The 14,619-nt window shown below is 33.8% G+C and overlaps 1 long non-coding RNA gene across 1 annotated transcript; it reads left to right on the forward strand.

Annotated features, from left to right (window-relative positions):
• The first annotated feature begins 4,917 nt into the window (after positions 1 to 4,917).
• On the forward strand, positions 4,918 to 13,859 carry LOC143260142 (uncharacterized). Its single transcript, XR_013034252.1, has 2 exons — positions 4,918 to 5,329; positions 10,097 to 13,859. It is a non-coding gene; the product is annotated as an uncharacterized LOC143260142 (long non-coding RNA).
• The last annotated feature ends 760 nt before the right edge of the window (positions 13,860 to 14,619 follow it).

Below are 14,619 nucleotides of genomic sequence, written 5' to 3' on the forward strand. Positions count from 1 at the left end.
GTTCTAATTGTTTCTTATCATCTTAAATACATTTTTATCATTCGGCAATCTTTTGAAATTATCTGCCATTTGCATAATGCATGGTTATGATTTTCGCAACAATTTTCAACGATATGATCTTGCTGATTAATCCTCGAGAAAAAAATTCGCGGCATCACCCTGTTGAAAAATATGTACAGGGTATTCCTGAAACTATATACAAGCGGTCACCGGGTTATTCTTCATAAAAAAGAAATGAAAAAGATATAGAGTGACTTCTTTTTTTTTAGGATTTCGTTTTTGAGAAAACCAGGTTTTAAACCTTGCTTTGTACATACGCTTTTCCGGCTATAAGCGATGTACAGCGCTTAGCAAATTTTCAATCTCGATTTTCTCGAAAACTAAATCCTAAACAAAAAAATATTTTATTTTACACTTTTTTCATGTTTTTTTTTATTTGGAATTACATGGAGTCGCAACATAATTCTTAGTGAAATATGCCATCATTATTTTCCACCGTATTTCCATAAAAATTCTTTTTTTCTAAGTAAAATTGTTTAAACTGGCGTAACGTAATTTTATTTTATTTGTGTATGTTCATAACAGTAATTTACAAATCTATATAGTATTAGAATCTCGGCTATTACCTTAAATAAATCTAAATTACGTTAATTTTAAAGTGTGCTATCTATTCGTCCGGCACTGTAGCTCGTTGAGTTTCTTCTTCTTTGAGCTTCTTCACATGTCGCGAAGTAAAGATATTTTTCTACCAGAAAGTATCAGTGCACATTTCTTTTTACATCCATTTCCAATACATACATTTTTTATTCAAAGCGTATTTATTCGTGGCGTTGAATATAATTTTCATCTTTTATCTTTATCTTTATATGAAGGCTACGAATAGATTTGCGGATAACTTTTGCCAGAATTTTGAAGATTCAAACTTTTACATTCTTGAATATACCTTCATAAAGCAGAGATTGAAAACAATTATGACATCGGTTTCAGTTCGTGAAAGAATTATGGAGAATCCAAAAATTCTCATCAAACAGTTTCCATTGTTTAATGATGGAAATAAACAAAAAGCACAATACCGCGTATCCAATTAAATAATGATATTTTATTCGAAGTATGCACACGTGCTATTTTATGTCCTTTATATCCGTTTATGTAACTGCGACAGGCTGACTAGAACGCGCTGTTTGACCCATCAATTGAAACAAAAAACTCAACGCACACAAAATAACTGCCGAGTAGCGACGATGTCTTCGAGCACCAAGGAGAAATGTGATAGTTGAATGCCGACATTTAAAATCGATATTATGTATATAGGTCCATAACTGTTAATTTTCAGTTCTGTATGATAGCCAGATAGGATTAGTATGTCACTTACTGTGCCCATTAAAGTGGCGTCTGAAGTTTTCGATAAATTATATGGTTTTCTATGTTGATGTCTTTTATGTTGTTGATGTCATATATGTTGATGTCTTTTACATAACTACTAATTTTATTATAATTGAAATATATAAGGAACATAAAATATTTAACAAAATATAAATAGTAGTTTTCGATCGAGTTACTGTGCCTTGTAAGAATGAAAAGTTTACTACTGCGTGCTATTTGAGCCGTTCAGTGCATACATCGATTAACTCCACTTTTTGAAAAATCTTAAATTTATGTGTCAAAGCACTTGCTATAGTCATAACTTTTTATATTTATAATAACTTCCCTGAATAATAAAAATTAACACCATTAAACGGCAACATTTTTTTGGCCATTGAAAAATAAGTAATTTATTTCAGAAGTCATTTTGATTAACTCCATACCCTAATGTAATCGTTGCTTTATTGTCATGCATCAACGCTTTGTTTTAAACAGCCGAAGATGCTTTCCCCCCTCTCAATAATATTGGTAATAAAATCGCATCAACAAACAGATTAAAAAAAAGCGCAACGCAAACGGTAGTTAGTATAACAGTGATCTCGCACGCTGAATGTTACTGTCTACTTTACCATTATTGCACGGCCTACATATATTTTCTTGATCTTTTCATCATTACTCCCAGATTGTTTTTAAAGAAATAAATATTATACCGTTATAACCAAGATGAGTGAGACTAATAACAACGTGGATGACGAAAACAGTGATGGTTCTTCAATACGATTTATTAACAGAAAGTGTGGTTCAAGAAGACGTTTATCGTTTTCCTCGGATTCATCTGATTGCAACAGTACAAATTTCGCAACAAACACGTTGATTGGGAGGAAAAGAAGTTGTAATCCTGATAAATGGACACGAAATTTACAAAAGCATAACAGAACAAAAGGTTTGGCATATAGGAATAGGGGAGGAAATTTAATACCTGCAAAAACATTTGTCGATATAAAATGCAGATGCCGCCAAAAGTGCAACCAAAAAATTTTTTCAAATGAGAGAGAGACTGCCATGAAGGCATTTTATAGATTACATAGTCAGCTTGACCAAAATATTTTCTTAAGAGGTTATATTAAAGTCAACGAAATAAAAAGAAGGCGCCCCACGAATGAAACTAAAGAACGAAGATCACATTCTTTTACATATTACTTTCGAAAAGACACACGTGATATTCCCGTTTGCAAAAAATATTTTAGAGACACTTATCAGGTGAGCGATGGGCAGATATACAAATGTTGTCCTAAAGAACAAGTTACATCTTTGATCTGCGCAAAGGCCATGTTGCAAGCAATAAAATAGATGACACAAGTGTTATAAAACATATAAAGTTATTTCCAGCCTACCGTAGTCACTACACTAGAGCTCATAATCCAAGACGACAATATTTAGATCCTGACTTAAATATTAAGAAGATGTATGAACTATACGTCACAGAATGTGAAAAGGAAAATGTAGTACCAGTGAAAGAAAAGTATTACTATAATGTGTTCTCTACAAAATTTAATTTACATTTTAAACAACCATCAAAGGATACGTGTCAAAATTGTGATGCTTTGCAAATAAAAATTCAATCCTCAGACGGTGAGGGAAAGAAGATGGCAGAAATTGAAAAGGAAACTCACTTAGAAGAGGCTGAACGGGCTCGCAGTCAAATGGCTGCCGACCGAATGGCAACATCAGAAAAAGTTTTCTTATTTTCTTTCGACTTGGAAGAAGCTTTGACCTTTCCCAAGCTGACCACATCCGTAGCTTATTATAAGCGTAATTTATATGTTTATAATTTCGGATGTCATGAATTCAGTAAAAATATAAGCCACATGTTTGTTTGGCCAGAAACTGAAGGATCTCGTGGGTCTCAAGAAATTTCATCTTGTCTAATAAAGTACATAAAGACTTACGCTACAAACTTTGAAAAAATAATAACATATTCGGATTCGTGTACCGGGTAAAACAGAAATATTAAAACTGTCTTAAGTTTATTGAAACTTGTTCAGAGTACGGAAATAAGAGCTGAGTCAATTGAAATGAAATTTTTGGTAAGTGGGCACAGCTATTTGCCTAATGACTCAGATTTTGCCATTATTGAGTCACGTGCGAAAAAAAATCAAAACATTTTTTTACCAGATGATTGGTACAATATAATCAAAACATGTAAAAAGAAAGCTCCATTTCATCTAATCCAAATGACCCACCAAGATATTTTTTCAACAAAACCTTTAGAACAATCAATCATTAACAGAAAAGTGACCGTCACAGGCTTTCCAGTAAATTGGCTTAAAATACGCTGGATAAAATTAGAAAGGTCCAAACCCCATCTCATACAATTCAAATGTGATTATAATGAAGATACAGAATTTAAAGCCATTAATTTAAGAAAATCTGTATCAGGTAGACCGCAAAGTTTGAAAAATATATATCAGCCTTTATTATATCCTAAAGGCAGAACTGTGACAAGGGAAAAATGGAGAGACATGATGGACCTGCTAAAATACATTCCTCCTGTTGGACATGATTACTATAAAAACTTGACAACAAATCGAAATGACGAATCCTCACATCCAGCTGATGAAGAAGACATTATTTATAATATTGCTGATGAATTAATTACAAATAATATAATATAACAGAACTGTGAACATTCATTTTTATGCAAAAGCTGTAATAAAAATATATAATAACTAACTTTTTCTGTAATAAAAAACTTAAAAATTTAAAGACTGAATTTAACTTTACTACTTTTTAAGTTGCCAAATTGATTAACTCCACCAGTCACATAAAAGCTGTAACATTACTGACGATTATTTTTTGGCTATTCTTTCTTATTAATTTTATACAGCGTCAGATGAAAGCTATATCTGTATTTATGCATTCTACATTATATGTGTGAATCTATATTATAACAGGAATTTTAGAAAACAATGTACATCTCATTGCTCATTTACTGAGCCTTTTCTAGTTATCATCTGCACACTCATCTAATTACTATGTGTCAATCTCTGTGCACTGATCTAATCACTATAAAGAGTGCTAGGTAAATACTAAACTTCGAAAATTGTGTGAGCTTTGGGTATCATAATTTATTACACATGTTCAGTACAATCACGTACAGCGTATACACATTTCACGGACAAAAAAAGTAATCTTAAATGTAACACGTAGTTTGCTGTAAGAGGGCTCAGTCTAGACTGTTTTTCTGCAATTTGGTAGAGTTTTTTGAATATAATAATTTATTTTTTTGTTTTGTGGAAAGCATGATTTTTGTATTTTTTTTATCTTTATTTGCAAAGTGATTCGTAAGTCTTTTAACAAAATCAGGAAAGAAGGAAATTCTGCGGCTGGAAGAAAAAACACTGCATATCACATGTTTTCACTTTCGAGATGTTTGTCATTTAAAGTTCTGGCCACCAATTCCTTTCTTGGTTTTCCATTTATTGAGCTTATCGTATTTGCATAAACTGAAATTTCTTGAAATTGTAACATGTTGCGGTATTCTCTACAGTCACTGAATACACAGCCGCGAGATCTAGGACGCTCGGAGCGTGGGCTGAGTCGAATGGTGCCGGCCCTGAGCAACGGCGAGTGCGCGTAGGGTTTGTGCGTCGTGCCGAGCCGTGAGTCTGGGGAGTGGGGAATGCCTCGTTTCTAGCTGAAGAAGCGATCTGCCGAGAACGAGGATCTTTGTCGCGTAGACCGTAGCGTTGGGTGTTTGGAAGAAATAAGTATAACTGTGACAATTCGAGCCGAGATTAATTCATACGAAATGAAGGAAGATAGCCGCTAAAGACCATAGGGCAGCAGGCGAAATAATAAAGGACAGTGCTGGCAACAACTGGCAGCGACCGTTCCAAAGATATGTCAAGACTAGTGACCGGCCAGGATCCGCATTCGTAACTGGGAATTTCTGATCGGTTTTTCGGTAAGTCTCATTATCAGTACGAATTTCTTCATTTACATTTCGATGGCTCGGACACCTTCTCTCGGCTGGGCTAATTATTCGCCAGTGCGAATTATTACACGCCACGTGCGTTACGCATATGGCGTCTTGAGAAAGCTTGCGAAACTGGAAGCACGTGTCTTCCACGTGGGCAATCGGTTCTTGCGGATATATGGCGTCGCGGCCATATTTATTTATATTAATATTCGGACAACTTTTAAAACGCCATAACTTGCTTAGAACTGGACTGAACAACTTGAATTTTGTTATTGCTTAGAATGATTAAAGAAAATAATATATGACGAAATATATATAACGAAGATTTAAGAAATGGATTTCATAGATCTCGGTAATTTATATGCATGTTGAAAATTTCAGCGGAATCGGTTGACTTTGGTATAAGCGGTAAACAATTAAAGATCGCAAAAATCGCAGTTTTGTCCTGATTTTTAATATTTCTGTCCAATAATTGTGAGAAAGTTGCTGTTTTAAAATTTGTTTAATGCTCGTAACTATGACCTTGCGTTAACTGATTTCGATGAAATTTTCGGCATGCATGTAACTTATCGAGATCTACAATTCCTAATATATTTTCTTTGCAATATGTAAGCTTATTTTCTAATAAAATGTCGCTTTATGGGCATGTCTTGTATTTATTTCTTTATTTCTAGATATCTGAAACTGTTTCTTAAGTTGTTTAATGTAAGTATTGTATAACATACTGTATAGCGTACCTGATTATACATTCACTTCAGATTGATCCTCTATAACTTGAGATATTATTTTATTGTCGGTAAGAATATGAAATCCTTTATCATTTCCATCATTTTTAATCACATTTTCTACATCGCACTCTACGCAGTGTGAAATGCACCTTGCAACATTATATATATAACTTTGTGATTACGGTTTGTTCGCTATCTGATCTTTCATGCAAAGATGAATTACTTTCACCGACTTTTAGAAGCTGTTATTCATTTTTATTCCTCTATTCGTGTTTGCTGCATCATCTTCTTTGCATTTTAATATGTTATCTTTATAATTTTTTTATGATATATACAGTAAATCTACCAATGTTATATTTACGAGACAAGAGATTAATTGTTTCTGAAGCGTCTATTAATTTCAAATTTTTCTTCAATACAAAGCACCACTCTTTTTCTCTTTTCGTTTAATTTGTGTGAAGACGTAATGAGAATATAGTTTCTGGACGAATCACATAGATACAAGTAACTGAATTAAATCGTTACTTATCTTACATTCTATGCAGGAAGACTATGCTAGAATTTCTAACTAAGAAACAAAAACAGTGTGTTGTATAATGGGTATGTCGCGTAGACTGGAGTTGGATAAGAGGAGCATCGTTCCTGACATCCAATTGTTGGTAACGGGTTACTATGTTGGATAAACACAGTCCAGATAAACGGTGTTTTACTAGTTCTTGTACTAGTTGTTCTATCATTAGTATTTATTTAAGATTGATGTCGTTTTTAAATCTCTATTTTATACGATTTTAAGATTTGTTTATAGTATGTATTTTTTTTTGTTGCAACTTGAATGTCCGAATTATATATAATATATATTATATATTATCAAATATTTCAAGATTTAATGAAAAGTATTTGTTTAATATAATGTTTTACAAGTAGTGTATAAACAAGGATTCGGACCTGGACAAACTAATCTAAATTGGAATCGAAATTGCGTAGGAACCGTATTTTATTAGGCTTCCCTCAATTTATTTTCTTTATTACATCACCGCCCAATGCTTCATCCTGTAGCAAATGATAAAATGTCATGGTTAATAGTAAATCAAAGACCTATGCATATAAACTGTGAATCGTTTAATAGAGTTCGATGATGTACCTGCGCTGTTGTCTGTTTTTGAGTTGAAGTAAATTACCTCTCAGATGTTATACCAACAGAACTTTTATGATTTTCATTATTTTTATCGGTTTCTTTGCTTTTGTTACATGCTCCACTGCCATTAGCTTTATCTGTTTTTTCCGCTTCTTCTTCATCGTTACTACTACTGACAATAACTATTATCTCGTCATTATTGAAGGGTTTTACCGGTCTATTAGCAAATAATGTTTGCATCTATAAAATAGCATGCGATTATCCAATCTGTCAAATCTGATAGTATATTATCATTTTTAAATGAGTTTGTTTGCAAGTATACATATACTTCTGTCTTTTCTTTTTGTGCTTCCTCCTTTCTCTTATCACAATAATTTTTAATTTCTTTCCTGATATTTCCAATATCTGCAGTTGTTTCAGTAGTTTCCAAACATAGCACAAGTTCTTTTATTTCACGACTATATGTAAAGAATTAATTGTAACAATACAATCGAGCTTATAATGGCAAATCAATATTTTGAAATATTACATTGTATATGCTTGACCTCTGTAGGTTATTAAAAGCGTTAGTGTTATTTTTGTTAACAAATTTACCTAATGCTTTATTTAGATCATTCACTGTTAGTATTGTTCATAGGTTTTTATTTTCAACCAAACTGGTGTCCTTTTAGTTTTGCTTGTATGTGGTTTCCACAAAACCTTAATTCTCCTAATTAAAAAACCAAACACAAATTTTACCTTCGAGCATCTTGTAGAATATCGCAATTTTTGTTTACCTCAGTATAGCTCATAATGTCAGTCGTATCCTGGAGTACTTACCGGAACTTCTTGTTTTACAGAATACAATTAATTCGTGAGAATTAGCAACTTTATCACAATATTTCTGTGCCAATCTAAAATACACATATTATTTATTTCCATTTATTACTTGTATTCGTTAATATACTAATAGAATCTTACCTGGTCGAATCGAACCGTTCTTTATCTTTCAAGTAAATTACTTTCAATCGAATATACGGCAAGACCGGTTGCTTCGGATGATTTGACAATTGTTCCGCGGTACTAGGAATCAATTCATTTTCTATGCGTCGGTCGACGATATTAAAAACTGATTCTGATAGCAATCTATCATTGTTACTTTTTATATTTGTATCATTAAGGACCAGAGTATCAAACACAAATGGTCTAACGGTTTTTAATTTCAATTTCTTCAACTTAAACTTATTACCGTTTACGCTAAGTATGACAATGTGTTTGGCCTTTGATTCGCCTTCGCATAAAGAAATCGCAATCTGTAAGTGCGTTTCTTAAGCAGTAGTTTCTTATTTTTCATGCATCATAATTAATAAATAAATCTAAAAATATACCTGTTTGAGAAATGTAGTATTGTCTTTTAGAGTTAAACACGTGTGTGATACAACATTCCTGTTCCCCTCCCCACACGACAAAGTCAACAAAAGAGGGAAGGTGGGCTTCCGAAGTATATCCACGTTTAAGACATGGTGCACGTTTTTTATGTAAAACAAACAAATTAAAGCATTTCACCTATGAATGAAAATCATGTGCAATAAAAAAAAATGGAAAGACCTCTCAATACATATATGGATCTCATAAGTTCACCTTAAAATCGTTCAACATCCGTATTAATTTATCATCGTTCATGCAGCTTAAACCAAAAATTGCAACATGGGTATTACCCATTTTTATCATCAGTGGAGGAATGATCATTTTAGGGGTGGCTGTCCATTTTCCAAAATAATTTATGAAACCAGACACAGACAACAAGTCCATTTGGCCCATTTATTCCACAACCTATAATTTTGATTATAATTACTAATGGCTGAATCAATGTTGAAAAATCACTGTACTTAAACTATTGATATTATATTTCTTACTTGGATGGTCATTTTTCCCGTGAATGGAAAATATTAGCATGTCAATATTAAAATTTGGATCCTAAAAATTTACAGTTTTAAAAGTACAGTGTGGGAATGTTAATTCTGGCTCGCTCAAAAATTGGATGTTAATTGCTCTGATGAAAAAACAATCATTAATATTTGTCGTACTTCAAATACCATCTTATATTGATATTATCATATCTTGCTAACCTGGGACCCATACAGTATTTATTTAACAATTCCATACATTTTAATTCATCAGAAGTTGTTGGTTTCGCATCGTGAAATAAATCTCCACAATGAAATATAAGGTCTACATTTTTTTCCTTGCTACATTGAAGTATTTCTTCAAAAGTATTAATGCTCTCATCCGATGACTCTCCTGCTTGTATAAATTAATTATTTGCAGTATATATGTGCGTGTGTTGCTGTCAACGGTCATGATGCTACCACTGAGTAACCACATCAATGGCCTTGCCATTTTTTAATTACTGTAATGTCTCCAGTTACATTTCGAAATATGTATTCTTCGATGCATTCTCGGCATCGACTAGCGTTTGATGTTTCCAGGATTACAGAACCATATCCTTCACAATGACAATCTGCCTCACTTCTGTGGTTTCCTGCGATGGTATGCCAGCAGCCTTCAGGAAATAATTCTCTTTCTTCTGCTGCCACTCGAGACCAACATTTTTCACACAATTTGTATTCTTCAGCTTCAAACACGAGTTGCATTTTCCTTATACATTGGCATATTAAGAGATCCTCGTGCACCTCTGGATAATCAGCGGGATTTACTTCATCCTGAAAGTGATTCCAATTTTTAATTTGTGTCGGACGAACTATCGAAGACAAAGGAGTGTTTTAATTTATCCTGATGTTTCGCGATTAGGTGTCCGGTCGCATCTGTTTTTAAAATTGCATTATTTATATCCGACATCTACTATCTCGTATGGCCCGATGTAACATGGATCGAATTTACTTGTTTCAGGTTCTTTTTACACATGGACGTATTACTCCACCATAAGTTATGTCGGATTAGCTCACTTATCGTAATTCCCGAAGATTAATTCGTGGGGTGTGAAATTCGTAGCTTCGTGGACGGAGGTATTTATATGAAATCATGGCAAATGGTAAGTAGAGGTCCCATTCTTCATATGACTCGATGTATTGTTTTAGATGTTCTGTTAATACAATATATGGCTCCTTTTTAACGATCCATCTCGGCAACATGTAGCATTAGTTTCCCAAGAAACTAGTGTTTTCATCTATCGAAATGGATTTTGGTGTCTCACGTATTGCAATGAAATGACTCGCGGACGCGTCAGCTATTATCATGGCTTTAATATCTGATAAAGCAACTGCTAACCAATACTTTTTTAAATTGTCTCGCATAGTTAAAATGTAGCGATTTCCATTGATTGTTTTTGGAAGTAGTCCAAATGTGTCGATGGCAAGTTCGTCAAAAGGTTCCAGAGATGTGTCCGTAATAATCACGGGTTGACGGGTTTTGTTCTGATAAGTGAACGAATGAATTCTTGTGAATCTTTTCTCATTTCGGGGCAGTGATATTTTTCTTTTAACCCTTTCGGTACGGAGGACCTGGCCGCGGTTATACATTCGTGGAACGAGGAAGTTTTTCGCAAGAGTGGTTGCACTGTCCGACAGCGTAAACCGCGAAAACATGTTTTGCGGCATTCATAGAAATCTCGAGCGTGATTGACACTAAACTTTTCATTCGGACCGCGACATCGGTGACTGACGCGGAATTTAACGTGTTTGAAAAACATTTCTAAAATGTTTATACTGCTTAGTCGTAACCTAAACCAATCCTCGGCAGAAAACCGATTTCGACGGTATCTTATCTCGCGGATCAGACGGAAGGACAGACAAAACAGGCATGGCGCTTAACGTTTTAAAATCATATCTTTTTCTTTACAGTACATTAATTAAAGTAAATGGCATTGATATAAATAATATGGTCCAATATTACAAAATTAAAATAAATAACAAAATTAATAGTGTAACATAATAAATAATAAAACTAATAGTGAAATATAATCAACGACAAAACTAATAGTGTAACTTGGTGTGATAGTTTTCGAAACAAGGGGAAACGCGCAAGCCCACATTACATTGTTCGCACTGATACTTGGATTCACGTCTCACACCACCAGCCGCACATACAACACATCTTCGTTTTCGATCTTTTTTCCCCGACTGATATATCGAAGGAAAATGTCCCCCTGTGAGCCGATGATATTCATGATTCTTGTGTTATTTTTCTAATATTTCCTTAATCAACTGAAGGTGAAATTTCGCCATTGGGATTTGTTTTTTTGTGGTGTGCTTATATAGGCAGTATGCGTTTTGGGCTTTAGAACAATTTCATTTTTTCTTGACTTCTTAGGTACTTCTGCAAATTCTGCGGTTTGGATAGTGAAAAGCATATAAAATTTCTTTCTATCAAACCATTTCATTGCAAACAGATTTTCAGATGAGCGGAACACTGCCTTTCCTTTTTTCAATTTATCAGTTATTTTAAGCATCTCTTTCCGTCTTCTTTGCACAGTGCCACAAGCGTTCGTACTTTTTTCGTGGGGTAGGTTGAACAATATGGGACTGGAAAACCAGTTATCCAGATAAATACAATAGTCTTAGTTGCCAACCCAATGGCCTTTGTTTAGAAAAGGTTGCAAAAGCGACATTACAAAGTTCCCTGGCTTTCCAATATATTGATATTCGGTAGCTACAGTAGCACTAGCCCCACAATAAATGATTATATCTTGGATATAATCCGTCTTGCAGTCACAAAGTGGGAATGATTTTATACCAAACCTACTCCTTTTCGGGGGAATATATTGTTTAAATGAGAGACGGCCTTTGTAGAGGAGTAGACTTTCGTCTATACATAACCGCTGGTATGGCTGAAATGCATTGATAAAAAGATGTTCGTAGCATTTCCACTACTTCATTTATTTTGTATAAACGATCAGCAGTGCGACCGACTATGTCCGTAAAATGCAACACTTTCAATAATGAAAAGTAGCGATCTCTACTCATAATTTGACTGAATATATCGCTTCGGAGAAGCTTATCTTTAGACCAATATTCATTTAAGGATAGCTTTTTGGTTCGCGTCATTAATAACGACGCAGCAATAAAACAATATAATTCATCCACTTCCATCCCTTCTGAACCCTTCTGTCGACACCAGTAATTGTTTGTTTTTTCCACAATAAATTTAACTAAATCTTCAGAAAAAAGTAGTCTGAAGTAATCCAAAATTCTCGACGAACGATTTAAATTGTTCCCAACTACTCCCGAATGATGTGGCGTAACATCATGAATTTTTGGACTGAGCTTCTTTGATGTCCATTTGATGCTAGAAGGAGTATCAATTCGTACTTCAGGCTCTTCTGCTTCTTCAGATTCTGAGGTGCTAAGTACACGTGCTCGATTGTTCCTCCTTTTGCGAAATGCTAAATTATATTGATTTTCTTCATCAGAATCTCTTTTGGAATCAATGATTTCTTTTATTCATTGTTCTCCTTTCAAGCGTTTTACACTCATCCTGAAGGGAACTAAATTCAAATTGTAAGTTATACATTAAAAAAATTAACGATATAAGCAAACATTCCAATTTGTTTTTCGTAGCTTATCTATATATTATAAAACATATATAATTAAGGCACGCTGTTGACTGTTACTAATTATATATTATAATGGAACGATTAGAACAGCCGGGAATTTTAAACACAGAATAGTAAAGTAATGTGTACTATAGAGAGTAATCATACCCACATAACTTTCCGTTGGTGCTGTTCACGGTGCCCACATAAAGTGCCCACATAACTTTCCGTGGATGCCGCCAATAGGCGGCGGTAGTACCGAAAGGGTTAATTGATTTAAGGTTTCCGTTACACCCTTGTGACCTGCGATTAATCTACTGCAAGCTTCTCCTATTAATTTTCATCGAATTTCATCTGCTGGTGTGACAATGTTATTCGTGTTCGTAGGTTGTGGCAAAACTGGGCTAATATCTGGTTCGTCTCCATCAGTTGAACTGCTGTTCTCCTGGGATTTAGATTCGCAATCAGGTATAGACTAAGTTATACTTGGTTCACTGATCTTGGCAGGTGAGATTATTGGTAGATGTAATGGCGTAGATGAGGCTCCTGGGAGATTGTAGATGAGTGGTGTTTGCATCATTGTTTCTTCTAATCTTGGCTTCGCTGTTATCACAGTTTCATCTATTGAATTGCGTTTGCAAAAGATGCTTGGGTCGTCGATTTGGTTATTTGGATATTTGGACGCTTGGCTCTCATCGAGAGTGTGGGTTGTGGATGTCTTAAATGAATTTAACGCTGTCTTAAATTCCCACGTTTTCGACGTTATGTTCGACGTTCTTTTCCTGTGGCTGAATAATTATTCTTGAGCGAATTTAAAGTACGTGAAAGATAAGCTATGAAAAATATGTCAGGAATGTTCTTCGTATGTCACACTTCCAGTGAGCATTTTCTATGACTTCAATCAACTTTCTACTTGACATTATTAAAACCCCAGAGTAACCATGAGAAGAAAATAAAATAAAACATTTGTCTACAAACTCCTATTAAAATTTGGACGAAACACGCAATAGAAATTACAAAAATATTAGTTTGCATAATTGCCTAAGTATTCTCCATGTTTTTTATTATGTTGACTTATATGACTAGACATTTTCGGAATAATAGAGAATGTTACCTTTCATCTTTTGTAATACACTGGTTTACACTAACCGATGATTTTCGAAAAAGGATTTCATAATTTTGGTATTTTAAATAATGTTGTACACATAATAAATCATCTCATAGGTGTACTTTAAAAGTAGCTGAAAAAATTCTTTTTAATGATAATATAATAATTTAAATCTCTGTAGTTTCGGGAAAATACTCTTTATATTATACTATGTTGTAATACCACATAGTGTTTGTTTTAATTAGTTTTATTTAATCTGATCTTATTTTTATTAATAAATATTTAGCGTTATTTATGAAACTTACATTTATAGGATAGTAATGCATAAATGCCAGCTGAAAACGTGATCATTTTCTTATATCATTATACTCGAGGTAGGAAAGTTAATTCTTAATTCTATCAATTCAAACGAATTCTGCAGTATTTATGGAGTATTTTTTGTTTCCAATAGATCATTTTGGACATATGTTACACAATGTAGTCATCGAGACGAGTTTTTATATTTTTTCGATCGGATGTACAATTTACACATTTTTGTCCCGATGTCGCGTTCAGTTATGGTTCGTGAAAGAAATTATTCGTAATAAGACTTAATTCTGTTTGTACTATGCACAGTATTGAACTATAAGAATTATACATATATCTGTTTGAACTGTTCAAACGAACACGGTAACATACAGTGTATTTGTATGTATGATAATAAGTTTGCTCGAAAAAATTTGAACGCAAATTGTTATATTAATTTTAATGTACAATTCATAACTCCTACTATCG

Source organism: Megalopta genalis, chromosome 10 (genome assembly GCF_051020955.1).
Source record: "Megalopta genalis isolate 19385.01 chromosome 10, iyMegGena1_principal, whole genome shotgun sequence".
NCBI lineage: Eukaryota > Metazoa > Arthropoda > Insecta > Hymenoptera > Halictidae > Megalopta > Megalopta genalis.